The sequence below is a fragment of the Canis lupus genome, chromosome 1 (genome assembly GCF_003254725.2).
Source record: "Canis lupus dingo isolate Sandy chromosome 1, ASM325472v2, whole genome shotgun sequence".
NCBI lineage: Eukaryota > Metazoa > Chordata > Mammalia > Carnivora > Canidae > Canis > Canis lupus.
The window spans coordinates 69,820,484-69,842,609 of record NC_064243.1 but is presented as its reverse complement, the minus strand read 5'-3'; the positions used below and the strand labels follow the sequence as shown (position 1 = coordinate 69,842,609).

The 22,126-nt window shown below is 38.3% G+C and overlaps 1 protein-coding gene across 3 annotated transcripts in view; it reads left to right on the top strand.

The window, feature by feature from the left end:
- Positions 1-22,126, top strand: part of LOC112644574 (protein FAM240B-like) — a 265,942-nt gene that overhangs the window by 154,217 nt on the left and 89,599 nt on the right. Inside the window, exon 4 of one of the 3 annotated variants that reach the window (XR_007413681.1) lies at positions 5,965-7,342. The exons of the other annotated variants lie outside the window; for them this stretch is intronic. The gene's annotated coding sequence lies outside the window, so the exon portion shown is untranslated. Of the gene's footprint in view, positions 1-5,964; positions 7,343-22,126 lie in introns of those variants that run through there. 3 annotated transcript variants of the gene reach the window in all.

The window sequence follows — 22,126 nt, the reverse complement described above, 5'->3', positions numbered from 1 at the left end:
TGCACTAACCCCTCCTGCATCAGCACTTAATGAAATGTCATCTTCTCACCATTCTGCCGAATGCTCGTTCTAACAGCTGGAGATTCTGCCTCTGCAGCTGCTGAGGGACACAGACATTACCCCATTTCCTCTGAGGTGGTCTTTTTTCGCCTTCACTGAAAATATATATCTTTAGGAATGATATTTCTAGGTCCAGTTTCTAAGATAACAGCAACTAATTATGGGCCTAAGATGTTTCAGTGGGTTTTTCCTCCCATCCCACCCTCAGACCCCACTTCTCCTCTCCTCCTTCACAGAGAGATTTTGGAGCATTATGTGAAAGAAGTTGTCCTCAGTGTAGTATCTTTTCAAAAGAAAAAAAAAAAAACCTTTTATTTTTACCTGCCTTCCAATATCCAGTCAAGTTATTTGAATGAATTTAAGTCTTGAATCTGTCTCAATAGTTTTCCCTCCAATTAATATCCTTCAAAGCCATCTCAAGTTTTGCCCACAGTGTGATATTTGGGTCTTAAGAAAAAGTGCAGGTGAAATAAAAGGCCACCTGGGACAGTATGAGTGAGTTCTTGAGTAGCTGGAAATTTTAACTAAAAATAGATATATACAAAAAAATGTTTTTATGGAATGTGTCCATAATAATTCAGCCCTTTTATTTTCTGTGTAGCTTATCTGAATTAATTGGGCTGACACCAACAATTACTATGTAAGTAATTAATAATTATATGAGTGAAGAAGGGGCTTTGCGTCCATGTAACCTTGGAAAATTTGTATAACCTTTCTAAAACTTAAGTTTCTCATGTAAAAAAACTTAATCGTTCTAAGAATTAAATGAGATTACCACCCAAGACACTTATTGTAATAGCTAGCCCAAGGAAAAACTCTCATCATTATCACCATCATTTATATTTGTATTCACAAACTGCATGGAGTACAGCACCAAATGTTATGTTATTTAATTCTCAACACATGGTGGTAGGTTTTATTATTCCCTTATTTGAGGTTGAGGAGGTGAATCTGAGAATTTAAATGACTTTCCTCCTGTCCCAGAGCTCCCGGAGCTAACAAGGGGGAGAGTCAGGGATCTAACCCAGACCTACTGATTTCACAGTCCCTCATCTGTTTGCTCATCCAGTGCTGACATCACGCATTAGTAACAGTGGGCAATAAATCATGCTTTGCAGTTGCTAATGAGATCTTGAAAATTATCTCATTTAATGATATCAATAGCTCTGGGAAGTAGGTATTATTTTCCCAGATAACAGACTAGAAGCCAGGCTTAGAAGGTTTAAGTTCTTGTCAAAATCTCAGAACCAGTAAATGCTAGAGCTGAGCTCTAAACCTATGCTGATTCCAAAGGTCCTGTCATCACCTCCCACAGTTTGAACTACTTTCCCCACTCATTTAGGGGAAAGTTCATCTTCCCTAAAAAAAATACGGATAATTATGTCTATTACCAGAGAATATAATTACCCCAAGATGCAAGAGCAATTCCTAACAGTCCCTGAGGGCTTGGTTAGGAGCCTTTTATCAAGATTCAGACAACAGTTTGTAGAGGAGAGGAGCTCTAGGCACCCAGCTGGACATGAAGACCAGCAAGATCAGAAACATCAATCTAGTTAGCTGAGCTGTTCAAAAATCAAATTTCAAAGTGCTATAAAGGTCAATATTGAATCAATGGACAAAATTGGAATATGGACAATAACAGGATCACATCAGTGTTAAATTTCTTGAAGTTGACACCTGTGCTATAATTATGGAAGAGAATGATCTGTTCTTGGGAAGTACACACTGAATTAGCTAGAGGTGGAGGCTCATGATGAGTCAACTAATTCTCAAATGGTTCAGAAAAAATATGTAGATAAATAAAGCAAATAGTAGAGTAAACAGGGTGGTGATAGGTGCATCTGAGTTAATGGTATATGGTAACTCTTTGAACTATTCTTGTAATGTTTTATAACTTTGAAGTTATTTCCAAAAAAATGATTAAAAAATAATAAATCTTCTCTCTTTTCAAGAGAAAAATCGCTATTTACCTTACTTCTTTCATATTTACCCCAACCTCTTATTCAGATCACCAACCTAGACAATAATCCCTAGACACACTTTACCTTTTAAGGTTTTTTTTTGTACTGAGCATTTTGTAATGCCAGAAAGTAAGAAAGTAAAATATAGATGGGGGGCATTGCAAAAGAGAGAGGAGTCCATTTCAAAGAGCTCCCAATCACAAAACAACAAAATACATAACCTGATTATTAGTTACAGCCCAAAGAATGAATCCAAACTGATATAAAGTATTGAAAAAAATAAATAAGGGGGAAGGAAAACTATTTTTTTCAGGAGAATTCTGATGAATTCTTAGAAGGAGAAGGAGAGAAGGAATAGAAAGTCATCATGACAACACCACAGTGATAATTGCTACAGGCAGGATCCACTGATGAATAATAAAATTAGCTGATGAAACTTTAAGGGCAAACAGGATATTTGCATAGCCTCAAAAACATCCCTCCCCAAATTACTAACTCTTTTGGTTTTAACATACGACCACATGTAGAACTGAATTCCCTTCCCTTTGCATCGGGGATGACTTGGTGACTAAGGTGAAAATTGTAACTTTACAGTTGAGAAAAAAGCACCATTCTACCCATGTGATGAAGGTTCATGTCACTGGTAATGAGCAATGTTGATATTATATGTCCCCGATATAGTTTGACAGAGGAGCACATCACCTCTGTGGTATACCTCCCTTAACACCAGAAAATTGTCTATTCCTGAGAAACTGTAGATAAATTTAACCTTGAGAACATTCTACAAAATATTCATTAAAAGTGTCAAGGTCACAAAAGACAAGTAAACACTGAAAAATTATCACATATTGAAGACAAAGGAGGCATGATAAATATATAATATACATACTACATAAATGCAATGTAGTGTCTTGGATTGGGTCCTGGAGCAGAAAAAAAGAATATACGTGGAAAAACTGGAGGGATCCAAATAAAGTCTGTAGTTAATTTTATCATATGAATGTTAATTTCAGAGTTTTGATAAGTGTATCTGGTTATGTAAGATGTTGGAGTAAACTGGGTGACAGGTTTGTGACTGTCAAATTCCAAAATGACTTCAAAATAAAAAGTTAGAAAAAAGCCTTTATGCAAGAGCATACGTCTGACACTATGGACAGTTATGAATTATGGGCCATTCTCTTGCTGAGGAATGTTTTCATTGCACACAAAAATATCCTATCCTGGAGCCAACGGTGTCATGGAGCAGAGCCCTGCCCAGGGCATGGAAAGAGCCCTGGACTAGGATCTAGGAGACCTCTGTGTCCCCATGTGGGCAAGTCACTTGCCTAACAACAAAACTAGTGTCTTTTCCCAGCTGTAAAATGAAACTATATATACTTTCACAAGGTTAATGAGTTTTCAACTGAAAAAGCTGCTATAGTAAATATTTAGCATCTGACACAGTAATGCTTAAAAAAATCCTGGATCGTCTAATTTATATACATAATATTGATCACCTACAAATCAAAGGCCATAAATTCAGAAGCCTGTGTGCTCTGGGTTATTATTATTATTATTATTATTATTATTATTATTGATGTGTTTAGAAGGCTTGTGGCAAATTCTAGAATACATGGTCCATTTGAAGGAGACACAGCCAGTCAGCTCCAACCAGCTGTTGCCAGTGGAGCACTGTTCCAGTGTTACCCAATATTTGAGTTTCCCAAGAGAAGCTAGAAATCCTGATATTTACAAATGTGTATAATCTCCTTATTTCAAAATGTTAATAATTCATTAAAGACATTTTAAAGTATTGTGTGAAACATCAGAACATGTTTGTCAGTGGGTTTTGTCTTTTGGTCACCAGTCTTTGAACCCTGTAGGGAATAGGAGGGAAAACCTGAGTTCCCCATGAGCCATGTAGCTATGTCTTAGATTCCACAACAAATATACACTGGGCACATGTAGAATTAAAATAAAACATCATAAAACAAATGCAAACAGAATTCAGCCTCCTCCACCTCCCAGGTCACTGCTAACCACTGTAGGTTTATATTGGTCACTTCCTGATGGTTCCACTTGAACCCACCCATTAAGTGGACCTAATTGGGGCTGAGAGGGAACTGAGAGGCCATTATTAATAGCCCATCCTACCACACACAGAGAAGCCCCTAGGTCTGCATCTCCCCAACTCCTTTGAAGCAGGGAGAGCTTCTACACCTAGCTGAGTTGGTAGTAGGAGCCAGGTCTCCATATTCTTGTCCCATAACTGGACTCTAAACCACTCTGGAGCAAGGACCCTGCTTTGTATGGTGCCCTTCACACAGCACATTTTGGACTTGCTTGTTCAATAAGCAAAACACCTATGATTCTCTTGTGCTGACAACACACTACTGGTCAATTAAAATACTCCAAAGAAGGGCGCCTGGGTGACTCAGTCAGGTAAGTGCCTGCCTTCGACTCAGGTGGTATCCTGGGGTCCTGGGATGAGCCCTGTGTGGGGCTCTTTGCTGAGCAGGGACTCTGCATCTCCCTCTGCTCATCCCTCTCCTTGTGTGAATGCAGGCACACTTTCTCTCAAATAATCAAATAAAAATCTTTGTAAAAATATCTCCAAAGATTTTTAACTAAAAATGTTAACTTCTTTAGCAAATTTTGTGTTCTATTTCTATTAAAAACTGAAAGCTAAGTAGGCTAAAATACAAAATTTGGCTAAAATATTGTTTCCCTCCTCCCCACCTTTACCAAAACTCCAGCCTAATGTCTGACTGTCACTTATCATTGCTATTTTTTATTTTTCTGAATAGAAAGTAGGCCATGTAGCTTTTTTTTTTTTTTAAAGAATGGGCTTTAACTATTTCTAACCCCAAATCGTTGTTTCCAGAACATTTTTTTTCCTTTAGCAAATGGAATATCTGGAGCAAGTCCTCTTTAGTCATTTCTATTGCCCTGTTGAGTAAGAATAAAGTCACGATGGTGTTGTTCCTAATTTCTGTCTCACAGGATGTGCTTTCTAAATAAGCTGGATCACTTATTATTAGTAGTAGCAGAATCCAACAATATCTTTTCAGGGACATTGCAGCCTTCACTTGTGGTGAGAGACAGCTCTAAATAAATTCTACTTCAGTAGAGCTGAGGTTCACTGAAGTTTCCTCCAGCTCTAATAGTCAGGGAAATTCATCCACATCAAGTTCAAGGGAATAATCTGTGTTTTCAACATTATTAGTGATTTGTACTTCAGTTTCTTCACACTAGATGAGAATATCTGGTTGCCTTGCACATAAATAAAGGGCAAATACCAATAATTAGGCCTTTATCAGAAGGAGGCTAATGAACAGGTCCATTTCTCTGCATCCCCCATAGCAAAAGTTTTTTTTCAACTAGTTTTTTTTTTAACTAAAGTTTATATCTATTGAGAGGATTAGTTTTATTTGTGGTAACTCATTTCCAATTTGAAAGTCATAATTCCAATGGCAATTCTTTTTTTTCTTTTATTTAAAAATTTTTTTTATTGGGGTTCAATTCGCCAATGGCAATTCTAAATTTACAGATTAATTTACACTTAAAGAGTACTAGAACTCCCTTTTAAATAAATATCACTTTAGTCAAATAATATTTATTAAACCTTGACTTTGTGTGAAGCTCATGTACTTATACCTAACAAGGGACTACATAATGGCCAATCATAGAAATTAAAACAAAAGAAAATTCTATAGTTTAATTTCTTATGTCCCAGATTATTCAGTCAAGTAAAACTCCAAATTAAAGATGAATCCTCCTGATAGTTTTCCAAGAAACCTCCGTAGTTTGGGGAGCTACATGAATGTTTCCTTGGGACTAAGTTATCCATCAATCAATATGAGTTATCCACTAATCAATATTCTCTATTTTATTTAATCTCAAGAGAGACTTGCTCAGTGAGATTGACACTAATTTCTGTTTTGTTTTGTTTTGTTTTTTTTAGTACTCTTTAACTTGAAATCTATGCATTGTTGACACGTAGAAATCAGAGATGGAAAGCCTCTATCTAAATCTATTCCCAAACTGGTGCAAAGTGGGGAGAAGATGAGCCCAAGTGGCCAACACAGGACAAAGGTATAAGGAATGTGTCTCAATTTCCAGTCCCAAATGTGAGCTGTTCCCACGCCTGACAACACAGGTTCAACGCACTGTACCTTAAAGATGAATTTGCAGGTGAGCTGATATCCTGCTGTGGTGCAAAGGAGGTCAAGTTTCACAGCTCTGTTCCTGACTCCTCAGCTTTGATTTGTGAAGGTTACAGGCACTGTCCTACAATCTTATTGTTGCAGCCTTTTATATATGGAATGGAGGAATTACAGAAATCCCTGAGCCTTTCAAGGTCATTTGAGCCTAATTAGTAGTAGAATCAGACAACATCTTTTCAGCCACATTGCAGTCTTCACTTGTGGGAGATAGCTCTAAATAAATTCTGACCTGCTCCAAGGCAGGCGAGCTCCTATTTTGGCTTGTCCCATGAGTACTATGACTTGGCCTGAACCAAGAGTGATGATTTAGAACATGTACTGGCTTATCCATGTGCCCTGTTCTTCTGAGACTTGTGAAGAGCCATTCTCTAACCCTCGGTGTGCAAAGGGGACTGGAATGGTGGGAAAAGTCACTCTTGGGTCTAATATTACAGGAAGACTTAGAGAGGCTTCTTGTACTTTGGAGCCATTAATCCTTGAATGGAATCTGGTGATGACATATCACGGTCTGTTTAGTTCTCTAACCATTTGGAGCAGGAATTGACCCCTGGTGAGTGGTTTCCAATAAAATGCATCCAAGTGAGATCGACTTCTCATTTTAGAGTGGCTCGTATCCTGTTGTGGAGGAGCATATTTTGTCCTTAGGAAAAACATTTAGAATACTCACTCATCTAATAACAAAAATAGCTCTGGTTTTTATCAAATCCTTCTACCATGCTATGAATTGAATACCTATTATTTGGTTCAGTGGGTTAGAAATCTATAATTTACATGATACATGACAATCCTGACTAATACTGATATTCAAATTTTATCTTGCAGAAGTGGCAATATTTAAATTTTTTTATTTTTTTATTTATGATAGTCACAGAGAGAGAGAGAGAGAGAGAGAGGCAGAGACATAGGCAGAGGGAGAAGCAGGCTCCATGCACCGGGAGCCCGACATGGGATTCGAATCCGGGTCTCCAGGATCGTGCCCTGGGCCAAAGGCAGGCGCTAAACCGCTGCGCCACCCAGGGATCCCAGAAGTGGCAATATTTAATGTTGAATCTATGAAAGTACTTTAATAAGCCAGTTTACTTTAAGCTGGATGCCTACTTTAATAGCAGAACCAAATTTTATAGATGAGGGTTTTTGTTTTTTTTTTTTCCATTAAGAGAGAGAGGGGTTAATTCTGAAATCATTTTACAGGATATCACCTACACAAAAGCAACCTTATAAGAGAGAAAACTTCAATATAAAATATTTCCAAGAAGTACATTGAAATCACAGTCATGAAGTTTATATATATACTATTTAAGAAAGTACAGTGAAATTGAATAAAGCAGATGACAGATTATAGATAACAACCTTTCCTTTCCCCTTTTCCTCCTCTCCTTCCTTACTATCTTCCTTCTTTCCTCTCATTCTTTCTCTCTTCCCTCCTCTACCCTCTCCCTGTCTTCTCTCCCCTCCTTCTCTTATCACTGATATTCCTTTTTTTTTTTTTTTTTGCTCAGGACACATTTTATTTAAGAAAAGGGTATTACAAATCACATAAGAATATTTTTTAAAAATAGTTTTGCTTTTTATTTTTATTTTTTTAATAATCAATTTATTTTTTATTGGTGTTCAATTTGCCAACATTCAGAATAACACGCAGTGCTCATCCTGATATTCCTAAAGCCATGATAATCATTTTGGTTATATGAGATTCCTCAGTCTTTATTTAAGCCATTAGCAAATTTCCAAGAGAAAGGTTATCAAAGTGCTGTTGTGTGGTATTATTTAACCTGGTTTATGGCAATTCTGTAAATTCCTACTCCACTAACATGGAGTTTTGCACAATTAATAATTTGTTCTATTTCAAAGAATGAGATTTATGTTCTTCTTAGTTTAGCTGACGTTTTAACCTATAAGTATCTGTCTATCCAAATTTTGATCTTACTTTTACATTTTATTAGGTTGGGAGAAGAGGGGCACAGAGAGGTTATGTTACACAGCTAGGAAGTGGTAGAATTGGAATCTGAACCCAGGCTGTTCAACTCTCAAGTTCTTACTCAAATGAAATGTTCACTATTAAGGGATCCCTGGGTGGCTCAGTGGTTTGGCGTCTGCCTTTGGCCCAGGGCTGATCCTGGAGTCCCGGGATCAAGTCCTACATCGGGCTCCCGGCATGGAGCGTTGGGCTCCCGGCATGGAGCCTGCCTCTCCCTCTCTCTATGTCTATCATAAATAAATAAAATCTTTAAAAAAAATGTTCACTATTAAGACAGCATGTCTCTGCCCACCCCCAAGTACTTTCACTTTTCATTCCCCTACATTAAAAACGAGGAGGAAAGAAGAAGACATGATAGAGCACATGCTCAAGTCAGAGACCTTGCAGGACCCCTTTTCCTGGAGGGTCCGACAGGGCCTAAAGAGTCTATGGCCAAGGCAGGTCCACATGGGGGCAGGAACAAAGTAGGGGCGCCCAGGGAGGCAGAGCCTCTTCAAATGCCTATGGAACATTTTAAGAATTAATGGAGGATGTCTCAGCATAGCTTCTGGCACAACATCCACTCAATGGATTATTGCTATTATTACTATTATTAGTACTATTATTAGCTAGCGCCTTTCTTATTATGAAACAGGGGATTTATGCCTTTTTTTGAACTTTACTTTTTTGCCATACTTACTTAAAAAAATCTGCCACCAACTGGGCCACAGTCAGCCCTGCCAGTGAGAGGGGACTGCTGAAACTAGAAACCTAACTCTTTTCTCTTGAGCATATATCTCTGAGGAGTCTTAATTCCAATCTAGAGGATTCACTGATGAGCCCTTGAATGACTCCCCTGGAACTAGCTAGGGTAGGAGGTGAGGGTGATTATGCAAGAATCAAATGCAGATAAGGGGTGAGGGAAACGTGTCATTCATTTTTTTAAAAAAAGATTTATTTATTTATTTATTCATGAGAGACAGAGAGAGAAAGAGAGAGGGAGGCAGGCTCCATGGAGGGAGCCCAACACAGGATTCGATCCCGGGACCTCAGGATCATGCCCTGGGCCGAAGGCAGGTGCCAAACCGCTGAGCCACCCAGGGATCCCCTTGTCATTCATTAACAGGTGGAAAATTAGAAGTCTCTCATCTGATGTTTTACTTCAAACTGCCTGGTTTAAAAACTTGCATTGCAAGGGACTGATGCAAGTCTGACCATGGCCTGGGCCTGTGTTTTAAGTATCCAACATTTGACCTTCCGTAGACCTTTGTTCCCAACACCATGTATCTAGGCTGAATTCCAATCCTTCCATTTCATGTGATACTAGTTCCAGTTTCGCTGTCAAGTATGTGGGTTAAAATTTGTACCTGGGACTTGTTTTTATCAGGTGTCGTAAGGCACACAGACATGGAAATGACTGTTATGAAGGAAGAGGTTGATACAGATCTCTAGAATTAGGAGGCATGGCACATTATGGCACTCAGAACAGCATGAGGAAGACCAGAGTCATTCATAGGTAGAGAGGCACAAGAGGGGAGAGCATGGCCTGGAGCCTTTACTGGTGTTTTTTTAGTGAAGAAACAGGTGAAGCAAGGTAAGTGTTCAGAGTAAATTGAAGATTGGTTCATTTGAATAATTTTGGCAGGCTGAAGACTATAAGGGTGGTCCCTATTTGTTGGGTACCTGGCTCTGGGGTGATTTAGGGCAGGGGAAATATTGGCTTGGGGTGTGATAGTTTTTTTTAGAGGAGCCAGGTGGGGATATGGGTTCTGTACTAGTTGATTTGTCTATCAAAGGTGCCTTAGAAGGGAGTAATTTGCTTTCTATAGGAATTAGCTAACCCTGGGAGGTAGAACCTCCCCAGGATCAAGGCCCCAAAGGTCAGAGCATCAGGAATACAAAAATAAGAAAAAAAAATAGTTACTACAGTATGGATAACAGCTAGTAGACCCTCCTTGATAACATCTCTATATTCTTTGTTGCTTCCAATGTCATGCCAGCTGATCTCAGAGCATAGAGTTTTGGCCCTGCACTCCTACTGCCTGTGGCCTGGGGACAGCTGCTCACTGTGGCTCAACCTGGCCACTGGGGTTTCTAGATAAATGGTTACTTGGGCAGAGTAAAACTCTGGGACCATCTTGTCTTCTCATAAGGGCCCTACATCTTTATTTCCTATTCTTCCAGCCTTCTCTTGATGGCTATATCTTTCCAACCTGAGACCCCCTGAGGGGTCTTCCATTCTTAGCCACTAAGCCCTGTTAAGTGTATCAGCAAGAGGTAGCTGGGATGGCAGAGAAGTCTAGGGGTTCTTGTTAAGGCCCCTGCTTTTGTCTGGGCTTGTGACCTTGGGGAACTTTCATATGCATACATCTGTACGTTGTTCTTTTCTAAAGAGAAGGTCATAACTTTCCTCAAATTCTCAAAGAGCTTCATGACTCTAAAAGTTTACCGATAATGGTAACAATAATAATAGCACCTAACATCTTTTGAATATTTACTGTATTCCAAGCACTATTTTAAATTCTAAGTATTAACTATTTTAATCCTCACATGATATTCTGATAAGATCAGAGAGGCTAGATAACTTGTTTGCAGTTCACAGATGGCGAGGAATCAGCAGCTACAGGCCCCCAGCCAAATCTGGCCCACTGCCTTTTTTTTTTCTCTTTGTTTTCTTTATTCCTATTTTTTTTTTTTTATTGGAGTTCAATTTGCCAACATATAGCATAACACCCCCGATTTTTAATTATTTATTTTTATTGGGGTTAAATATGCTTAAGATAAAATTCGCCACTTTAAAGTGTACCATTCAGTGGCTTTGACACATTCTCAGTGCTGTGCAACCATGCCCACTTCATAGTTCCAGAACATTTTCATCACCTCTAAAGGAAATCCCTGTCCATTAAGTAGTCAGTCCTATTCTCCCAATCCCAGTCCCTGGTAATACCCTTTCTGTCCTTGGATTTGTCTACAGTAGTCCCTCCTTATCTGTGGTTTTACTTTCCATAGTTCTTATCACCTTTGGTCAACTGTGCTCCAGAAGAAGATGATCCTCTTTTTGAAGTATTGTCCAGGGTCAATAGCAGTCTAAAACTCTATTATAACGTGTATGTCATTTACCTTATTTATCCCATCATGTAGGCATTCTATCATTTCACATCATCACAAGGAGAAGAGGGAGTACAGTACAATAAGATATTTTGAGAGACAAAAACCACATTCATATACTTTTTATTATAATATATTATTATAATTGTTCTATTTTATTATTAGTTATGACTGTTAATCTCTTCCTTTGCCTAATTTTTAAATTAAACTTTATTACAGGTGTAAATGTATAAGAAAAAAACATAATATGTAAAGGACTCGGTACTGTCTTCAGTTTCAGGCATCCATTAGGGTCTTGGTACCTATCTTGCATGGATAAGAGGGGAATACTGTATTCTGAATAGTTAAATAAATGGAATCAAATGTGACCTTTTGTGTTTGGTTTCTTTCACTTTCCATAATGTTTTCAAGTTTCATTCATGTTGTAGCATGTATCAGAACTTCATTACTTTTCATGGATGAATACCATTTCATTGTTTGGCTATATCACATTTTACTTATCATTTAATCAGTTGATGGACATTTGGGTTGTTTCCACCTTTTGGGTATTATGAATAGTACTGCTATTAAAATTTGTCTATAAGTTTTTGTTTGAACACCTGGCTTTAATTCTAATAATACCTCTTTTCAAAAAATAAGGTTTTATTGAAACAAAAATATGTTCATTCATTTAGGCACTGTCGCTGTGGTGGCTTTCATGCTGCAACAGAATTGAGTAGAGAATTGCCCTTAACAGAAAATGTTTGCCAACTCCAGCATGAACCACTCCACTAAGCTGCTGAGAACATGTGTTAAGATATAACACTTCCTGAGATTATTTTAAAAACTTTCCACCTTCCCTTGTTCTAAGTGCAGTGCACAGCTTAGCTCTAAGCTTGTGTCTCAGATGAGGAAGCCTACTCTGATAGACTGCAAAACTTGGAAGGGTGGTTTGCAGAGGAGTTTTCAGAAATAAAGAGGGATCCCATTTCTTTACCAATCTCCTCAATCCCCAGCATCCGTCACATTTCTCCCAGAATAGGAGGTGTAGCCTGGTATGCACCATTTCAGGAATGGTGGTCACAGAACTCACCATCATCATTATCATCACTGTTGGTATCATTGTCATCATCTTCACACATCCTGCTGTGGGGGCGCCTCACTGAGCAGCTGTGGAGTCACTGCCCCACCCGGCACCACACAGCAATGGGCTGGGCTGCTACCTGGGCACTCTCCTGACTCCCCCAGATGGGGCTTTCAGAAACTTGCTCAGCATGAAAATGATTTTACCAACTGTTTTCTTGGTCTTAGGTTTTAGTCTTAGGTAAACCAGTGGGGAGATCATTTTGTGCTTTTTGTTTTCCTTCCGTCTTGCATGAAATTCAAAGTTCATAACACAGAAGAGGTTGTGTGTTGCTGTTGGGAGAAATGAAAGCAGAGGTAATAAGAAGTGGTAGGCAAAAGAATGGCATTTAGAGGAAGATTGTTATCAGTCAGCATTTCAACAATATCTGTAAACAAAATCACTCTGGGGAAATACAGTAATGAGAATTTAATGTCAAAATGATTGTAATTTTATGCCCAAATACACCCAACATGACAAAGAATTCTGTTAATCTTAATTAGGAATAGTAGGAGTATTTTAATTTTTTTCCATAAACAGAACTAATTGCCTTCCAAGAGCACTAGATAACAAAAAAACAAAAAATTGTATCATACGCTGTGGAGAACATAAACAGGATCTCACTGATTTCTTAACTCCCTGAGCTGGGAGCAGCATCTCAATCTAGCTGGTAGTAATTAAAATTCCATATATCTATCTAAATAGAAGGCTTTACATTTTATGTAATTACTGTATAATCACCTTATTTTCAATGAATTCCGTGTGGAAATGGCAAAGCAAGTTTGAAGAACTGACTTGGTTAAGTACTTTTAATCTATTACTCCTGAATAAAAGTCTCAATGAAATTGTATGCTACTTAACATTTCAAGGAGTTTTGTAAATTGGTGAAACAAATATATTTTCTATGTAGGTGTGCTTGTCTGAGACTCATCTCTTGTATTACTCCTACCTTACCCCTGCCTTCTTTTTCAATGAGTCACAGAACTACCTGACACCCAGTCAGGGATGGCTAAACAAGCTTGATTAAATTTATTTTTTAAAACTTTTTAAATTAATTAGTTAATTAGGGGACCCCTGGGTGGATCAGTGGTTTAGTGCCTGCCTTGGGCCCAGGGCATGATCCTGGAGTCTCGGGATCGAGTCCCACATCAGGGTCCCTGCATAGAGCCTGCTTCTTCCTCTTCCTGTGTCTCTGCCTCTCTCTGTGTGTGTGTCTCTCATTAGTAAATAAATAAAATCTTTTTAATAAATTAGTTAATTAATTAATTTGAGAGAGAGCATGCACAGGCTGAGGGGCAAAGGAAGACAGAATCTCTAGCAGTCTCCCTACTGAGTGTGGAGCCTGACACAGGGCTAGATCCTAGAACCCTGAGATGGTGACCTGAGCTAAAACCAAGAGTCAGATGCTCAACTGAGTGAGCCCATCAGGTGCCCTGTTTAAATTTAAACTCTTCACTCACCTGGAATTGGTAGAGCCTCCCTCAAAACCTACTGGAACCTCCCTGAAACTAACCATGGTGTCAAGAAAGGAGATTTCTTAGGGGGAAAAAACGGAAAAAAAAGTTTTCATTTATTTCTCTTATTTTAGCTTTCCCCAAGACACTCTCGAACTTAAATTCAATTGGGCCATGTAAATTATGTTCTTAACAGGATCTGATATTATTTGAAAATGTATGAGGATCATTTCTAGTGAAACTTAAAATCCAGAATAAAAAAAATAAAATTAGAAAAGAAGCATAACCAAAACCTCAATGTGGGCACAGGTTTTTATACATCTATAAGTTGATGTGAAATGCACACTGTCTTTCAATCTGAGAAGCATACATATGTTCTTCCCTTTAGTAGAAGGCCTAGTTTAAAAAAATTGCCTGATGAATAGCGGCAGGAACGGGGTTCTTGTGGAACCATCAGGAAGTGACCAATATAAACCTACAGTGGTTAGCAGTGACCTGGGAGGTGGAGGAGGCTGAATTCTGTTTGCATTTGTTTTATGATGTTTTATTTTAATTCTACATGTGCCCAGTGTATATTTGTTGTGGAATCTAAGACATAGCTACATGGCTCATGGGGAACTCAGGTTTTCCCTCCTATTCCCTACAGGGTTCAAAGACTGGTGACCAAAAGACAAAACCCACTGACAAACATGTTCTGATGTTTCACACAATACTTTAAAATGTCTTTAATGAATTATTAACATTTTGAAATAAGGAGATTATACACATTTGTAAATATCAGGATTTCTAGCTTCTCTTGGGAAACTCAAATATTGGGTAACACTGGAACAGTGCTCCACTGGCAACAGCTGGTTGGAGCTGACTGGCTGTGTCTCCTTCAAATGGACCATGTATTCTAGAATTTGCCACAAGCCTTCTAAACACATCAATAATAATAATAATAATAATAATAATAATAATAACCCAGAGCACACAGGCTTCTGAATTTATGGCCTTTGATTTGTAGGTGATCAATATTATGTATATAAATTAGACGATCCAGGATTTTTTTAAGCATTACTGTGTCAGATGCTAAATATTTACTATAGCAGCTTTTTCAGTTGAAAACTCATTAACCTTGTGAAAGTATATATAGTTTCATTTTACAGCTGGGAAAAGACACTAGTTTTGTTGTTAGGCAAGTGACTTGCCCACATGGGGACGCAGAGGTCTCCTAGATCCTAGTCCAGGGCTCTTTCCATGCCCTGGGCAGGGCTCTGCTCCATGACACCGTTGGCTCCAGGATAGGATATTTTTGTGTGCAATGAAAACATTCCTCAGCAAGAGAATGGCCCATAATTCATAACTGTCCATAGTGTCAGACGTATGCTCTTGCATAAAGGCTTTTTTCTAACTTTTTATTTTGAAGTCATTTTGGAATTTGACAGTCACAAACCTGTCACCCAGTTTACTCCAACATCTTACATAACCAGATACACTTATCAAAACTCTGAAATTAACATTCATATGATAAAATTAACTACAGACTTTATTTGGATCCCTCCAGTTTTTCCACGTATATTCTTTTTTTCTGCTCCAGGACCCAATCCAAGACACTACATTGCATTTATGTAGTATGTATATTATATATTTATCATGCCTCCTTTGTCTTCAATATGTGATAATTTTTCAGTGTTTACTTGTCTTTTGTGACCTTGACACTTTTAATGAATATTTTGTAGAATGTTCTCAAGGTTAAATTTATCTACAGTTTCTCAGGAATAGACAATTTTCTGGTGTTAAGGGAGGTATACCACAGAGGTGATGTGCTCCTCTGTCAAACTATATCGGGGACATATAATATCAACATTGCTCATTACCAGTGACATGAACCTTCATCACATGGGTAGAATGGTGCTTTTTTCTCAACTGTAAAGTTACAATTTTCACCTTAGTCACCAAGTCATCCCCGATGCAAAGGGAAGGGAATTCAGTTCTACATGTGGTCGTATGTTAAAACCAAAAGAGTTAGTAATTTGGGGAGGGATGTTTTTGAGGCTATGCAAATATCCTGTTTGCCCTTAAAGTTTCATCAGCTAATTTTATTATTCATCAGTGGATCCTGCCTGTAGCAATTATCACTGTGGTGTTGTCATGATGACTTTCTATTCCTTCTCTCCTTCTCCTTCTAAGAATTCATCAGAATTCTCCTGAAAAAAATAGTTTTCCTTCCCCCTTATTTATTTTTTTCAATACTTTATATCAGTTTGGATTCATTCTTTGGGCTGTAACTAATAATCAGGTTATGTATTTTGTTGTTTTGTGATTGGGAGCTCTTTGAAATGGACTCCTCTCTCTTTTGCAATGCCCCCCATCTATATTTTACTTTCTTACTTTCTGGCATTACAAAATGCTCAGTACAAAAAAAACCTTAAAAGGTAAAGTGTGTCTAGGGATTATTGTCTAGGTTGGTGATCTGAATAAGAGGTTGGGGTAAATATGAAAGAAGTAAGGTAAATAGCGATTTTTCTCTTGAAAAGAGAGAAGATTTATTATTTTTTAATCATTTTTTTGGAAATAACTTCAAAGTTATAAAACATTACAAGAATAGTTCAAAGAGTTACCATATACCATTAACTCAGATGCACCTATCACCACCCTGTTTACTCTACTATTTGCTTTATTTATCTACATATTTTTTCTGAACCATTTGAGAATTAGTTGACTCATCATGAGCCTCCACCTCTAGCTAATTCAGTGTGTACTTCCCAAGAACAGATCATTCTCTTCCATAATTATAGCACAGGTGTCAACTTCAAGAAATTTAACACTGATGTGATCCTGTTATTGTCCATATTCCAATTTTGTCCATTGATTCAATATTGACCTTTATAGCACTTTGAAATTTGATTTTTGAACAGCTCAGCTAACTAGATTGATGTTTCTGATCTTGCTGGTCTTCATGTCCAGCTGGGTGCCTAGAGCTCCTCTCCTCTACAAACTGTTGTCTGAATCTTGATAAAAGGCTCCTAACCAAGCCCTCAGGGACTGTTAGGAATTGCTCTTGCATCTTGGGGTAATTATATTCTCTGGTAATAGACATAATTATCCGTATTTTTTTTAGGGAAGATGAACTTTCCCCTAAATGAGTGGGGAAAGTAGTTCAAACTGTGGGAGGTGATGACAGGACCTTTGGAATCAGCATAGGTTTAGAGCTCAGCTCTAGCATTTACTGGTTCTGAGATTTTGACAAGAACTTAAACCTTCTAAGCCTGGCTTCTAGTCTGTTATCTGGGAAAATAATACCTACTTCCCAGAGCTATTGATATCATTAAATGAGATAATTTTCAAGATCTCATTAGCAACTGCAAAGCATGATTTATTGCCCACTGTTACTAATGCGTGATGTCAGCACTGGATGAGCAAACAGATGAGGGACTGTGAAATCAGTAGGTCTGGGTTAGATCCCTGACTCTCCCCCTTGTTAGCTCCGGGAGCTCTGGGACAGGAGGAAAGTCATTTAAATTCTCAGATTCACCTCCTCAACCTCAAATAAGGGAATAATAAAACCTACCACCATGTGTTGAGAATTAAATAACATAACATTTGGTGCTGTACTCCATGCAGTTTGTGAATACAAATATAAATGATGGTGATAATGATGAGAGTTTTTCCTTGGGCTAGCTATTACAATAAGTGTCTTGGGTGGTAATCTCATTTAATTCTTAGAACGATTAAGTTTTTTTACATGAGAAACTTAAGTTTTAGAAAGGTTATACAAATTTTCCAAGGTTACATGGACGCAAAGCCCCTTCTTCACTCATATAATTATTAATTACTTACATAGTAATTGTTGGTGTCAGCCCAATTAATTCAGATAAGCTACACAGAAAATAAAAGGGCTGAATTATTATGGACACATTCCATAAAAACATTTTTTTGTATATATCTATTTTTAGTTAAAATTTCCAGCTACTCAAGAACTCACTCATACTGTCCCAGGTGGCCTTTTATTTCACCTGCACTTTTTCTTAAGACCCAAATATCACACTGTGGGCAAAACTTGAGATGGTTTGAAGGATATTAATTGGAGGGAAAACTATTGAGACAGATTCAAGACTTAAATTCATTCAAATAACTTGACTGGATATTGGAAGGCAGGTAAAAATAAAAGGTTTTTTTTTTTTTTTCTTTTGAAAAGATACTACACTGAGGACAACTTCTTTCACATAATGCTCCAAAATCTCTCTGTGAAGGAGGAGAGGAGAAGTGGGGTCTGAGGGTGGGATGGGAGGAAAAACCCACTGAAACATCTTAGGCCCATAATTAGTTGCTGTTATCTTAGAAACTGGACCTAGAAATATCATTCCTAAAGATATATATTTTCAGTGAAGGCGAAAAAAGACCACCTCAGAGGAAATGGGGTAATGTCTGTGTCCCTCAGCAGCTGCAGAGGCAGAATCTCCAGCTGTTAGAACGAGCATTCGGCAGAATGGTGAGAAGATGACATTTCATTAAGTGCTGATGCAGGAGGGGTTAGTGCACCATGTAGGTGTTTGTTTTAGTCCTCATCATGCCACACATAAAACAGGTAATAGTGAGCACCTCTGACAGGCTTTGAATTTGGCAAGGTTTCAATCCCAGCTCCACCACCATTGATGAAGTTGCCTTGGGCAACAGTGACCTTGGGCAATGGCTTGCCTCTTTGCATCTCTTCTGTCAAATGTGGATAAGAATACCGTGACAACTGAATGCAAGATGTAAAGCCCTTTGAAGAGTGAAGGGTATTCAGTAAGAACTCAATAAAGGGTATAAAACTAAGCCACAAATCATAGGCTAGCAGCCCACTAACCAGGTGGTGAATGTGTGGCATCAAGTTTTACTGGCCCATTGGTTGAGGGAGTCCTGCTCCATCTATGGACTCACTTTTTTTTTATTGTCCCACCAAGGTGGAGTATCCACTGCCAATACCCTAGTATCTATCTTAAAGAAGAGAAATGTATCACTGTACTTGTGTTTTTTAAATCAAAGTAGGATACAAAAAAGATAAGAACAGTGACTCTGATATATATTTTTAAAGGAGGAGAAGCAGATACTATTCCTAAGTGTTGATTATGAAACAAACCAGAATAACTCATTTATGGTAAACTTCTGGTCACTAGAGCAATTTAAATTTTCTGCTCCTGAGTTTTGAACCATTGGGAGTGAAGGACAACACAGCTCTCTGGGTATGAAGAAAAATAAGTTATCCTATATTCTTAGAGAATCTCAGGATTAGAGGGAACCAAAAATAAGCACATGCACTCACTTGAGAGGTCTATTCCTCTCCTTTTTTTAAAGATTTATTTATTTATTCATGAGAGACAGAGAGAGAGAGAGAGAGAGAGAGAGAGAGAGAGAGAGAGGCAGAGACACAGGCAGAAGGAGAAGCAGGCTCCATGCAGGGAGCATGATGTGGTATTCAATCCTGGGATCACACCTTGAGCAGATGCTCAACTGCTGAGCCACCGAGGCATCCCAGTCTATTCTTTTCCAATCTGCACATACCATGAGAAGAAAGCAGCAAACTGAATTGCAGAAAGGATGGATGTAAAGATCTAAACTTGGGTTTATAAAAAATTCACTTGCACAAGAACAGAATAAAGACACTTGAGTTTGAAAATTTCCTCAGTACAAAATAGAAACTTAATATCAAGGGGGGCACTTGATGGGATGAGCACTTGGTGTTATTCTATATGTTGGCAAATTGAACACCAATAAAAAATACATTTACAAAAAAAGAAACTTAGTCTCAAAATCTTTAAATGTGACTCAAGAGATTTCAGGTACCTGATGGATTTATGTATCTGCACATTCCTTAGTATTTCTATTTTGTGACTATAAAAGCACCACTGATCTGTCCCACAGGAGATCACACCAGCTTTCTTCTTTCTGGTCCTATTCAGAACGATTTGAGAAAGTGATACCTTTTCACTCTCATTGGAACATCTATTGGGGCAGAACCACATCCACAGAACATATGGTTGGTGGTTTTCTCCACCTAGACCAGTCCATGCTTAGGTTTCCCATCAGTACGCCCAGGGAAAACTGTATTCTTTTTATTTTCTGTTTCCTGCCTTATTTTGATATTCTTAGGCATGTTAGGTGTCCCTCAGTCAATGTGATTATAAGATCTGACTACAAAGATCCCCAAATATAACATCATAAATGATGTAAGAGTGAAACTCATCACCAAGAGCTTCTGCTAAAGGCTTCTCTGTATGCTTTCCAACACTGGACCTTGGACAAGAAGGGAAGCATCTTATCCCTGAGATCTAAAGCTATCTAATTCTGACAGCCCAGCAACAGAAATAAATAAACCTTAATTACATGTTGAGTCAATAAGGAACAAAGTATTTAATGTCATGCATAAACTAAAGACAAGAACTTACTTAGGTGGTGGTTCAAATCTCTCACCAGGGATAGGACAACAGATTGTGAACTCCCTCAGGGCAAGCATGTTCTAGGTTGGTAGATGAACATTTAGGGAATAAAAGGCAATGTATTTGGAACTTTTGTCTTTATTACTACGTTTCATCTCCACTTTATAGATAATAAAACTGGGGGTCAGAGCACATAAAGGGCTTATTGTCCAAAGTCACAATAGTGACAACAATCCTCTGCCCTCCTCAATTCCCAGGCCATCCTGTCTGTCAGGGCATACCATCTAGTCCTGGTGAGTGACAGTCCCTGTGGGACAGTAGTTGTGGTTGGCAGTTGGGATAGTTGTTTTCACACATCCTGTAGTGGATGAGGTGAGACCTGACGAAGAGTTCCAATCCTAGTTGCTTCACGGATAATGGCAAAAGAAAGACTGACCAACAAGGGTGGTATCCCATGCTCAGGTACAGAGGCAGGAAAGGGACTACAAAGAGAAGGTTAGCAGAAGGAAGCGAGCAGAGAGAAAGTGAAACAGTTCAGGTTGCCCTGTAGAGAAAGCACAGGGAAGAGATTTGAGAAAAGCTAAAAACAAACAAAAAAACAAAACAAACAAACAAAAACAAAAACAAAACAAAACAAAACAAAACAAAACATAGGGCCAAAGCTGCAGGTAGAAAATTCATCTCTTAAGAAGGGCAATGAGGGAACCCTTAAACTGCATCCATGTGAAAGTCATCTTTCCTTTTGGCCAGCACAGTTTTCAACTCCTTCTTGAATCAAGTGTCTCTACAGATGATCCCAGTGCCCACCACTCTCTGTCACTTGGGTCCTGTAGCTTCACTCCTATATGACACCTACCTGGGCACTGAGGTATCTAAATTCATGACTCCGCCTTAAGTCCTCCCAAAGGTCACAGCCCCAGAAATGCTTCCTGATCCAAAGGGAACAGGAGATGGAACCAGCATGTATCAGATTCTCCAGAGCCTTCTGCTTGATTTCCTTTGGGCTCACCTTGATTTAATTTACTCTTTCAGTGTATGGACACCACCCTGCTTTCAGCTATTTCTCTTAAAGTAGCTCATAATTATGTAGCTACAGTGCCTTGTAGACTAAATCTTCCTTCCATATCTTCTTCCCAAATAGAATGAATGTGAAATGACATGATTATATGAGTAGTCTGTGTGCCTGCATAGGCTTCTTTTTTTTTTTGGAAAAATTATTTAGAAAAATGTTAATTCTAAATTTCAAGAAAAGAAAATAATTCCAGTGAGCACCTATTTGACTAAACTATCCTTTCTCTGAATATGGAATACCTAATATGAACTTGAAATTCATATTCAACTTGAAATGTTTAGGAGCATTTTGTAATAAGGGAACATATGAATAAGTACTGCATTACTTTTGCTTTACTTAAGTTACAAGTTTGCAAGTTTGTCTGTTCAAAGCAAGCACTATTTTCTTATCAAACATTTATACAGGCAGAGTCACGTGAGGAAGATGAGAAAACTTCAGACACCTCTGCAGCTTCAAACAAATCCATAGGAAACCTAATTGCTACAGAGGATCACACCTAAACTCTAGTTCTATGAATGCTGGTATATATTTTTAACAACTCTTTTAATATTGAATGACTAAGAAGTTATTAGAATTCTTTGCACTAAATTTATTAGCCTGGGGGAGAAAATAAGTGGGAAATACACTCTTAGAAGATGGAGTATGTGCTAGCTCCAAGCTAGAGCTTCAGAACTCAAGTGGGGCTCTGAGAAAACCCAGAGAGGCTTCCTGAGACTACAGAAGGCCTTGAGCACATCCCCTACTCAGAAAGTGCAAAAGTCACGCTCCAGACCATCTGTCAGCATCGGAGGCCTTTGGCAATCCCA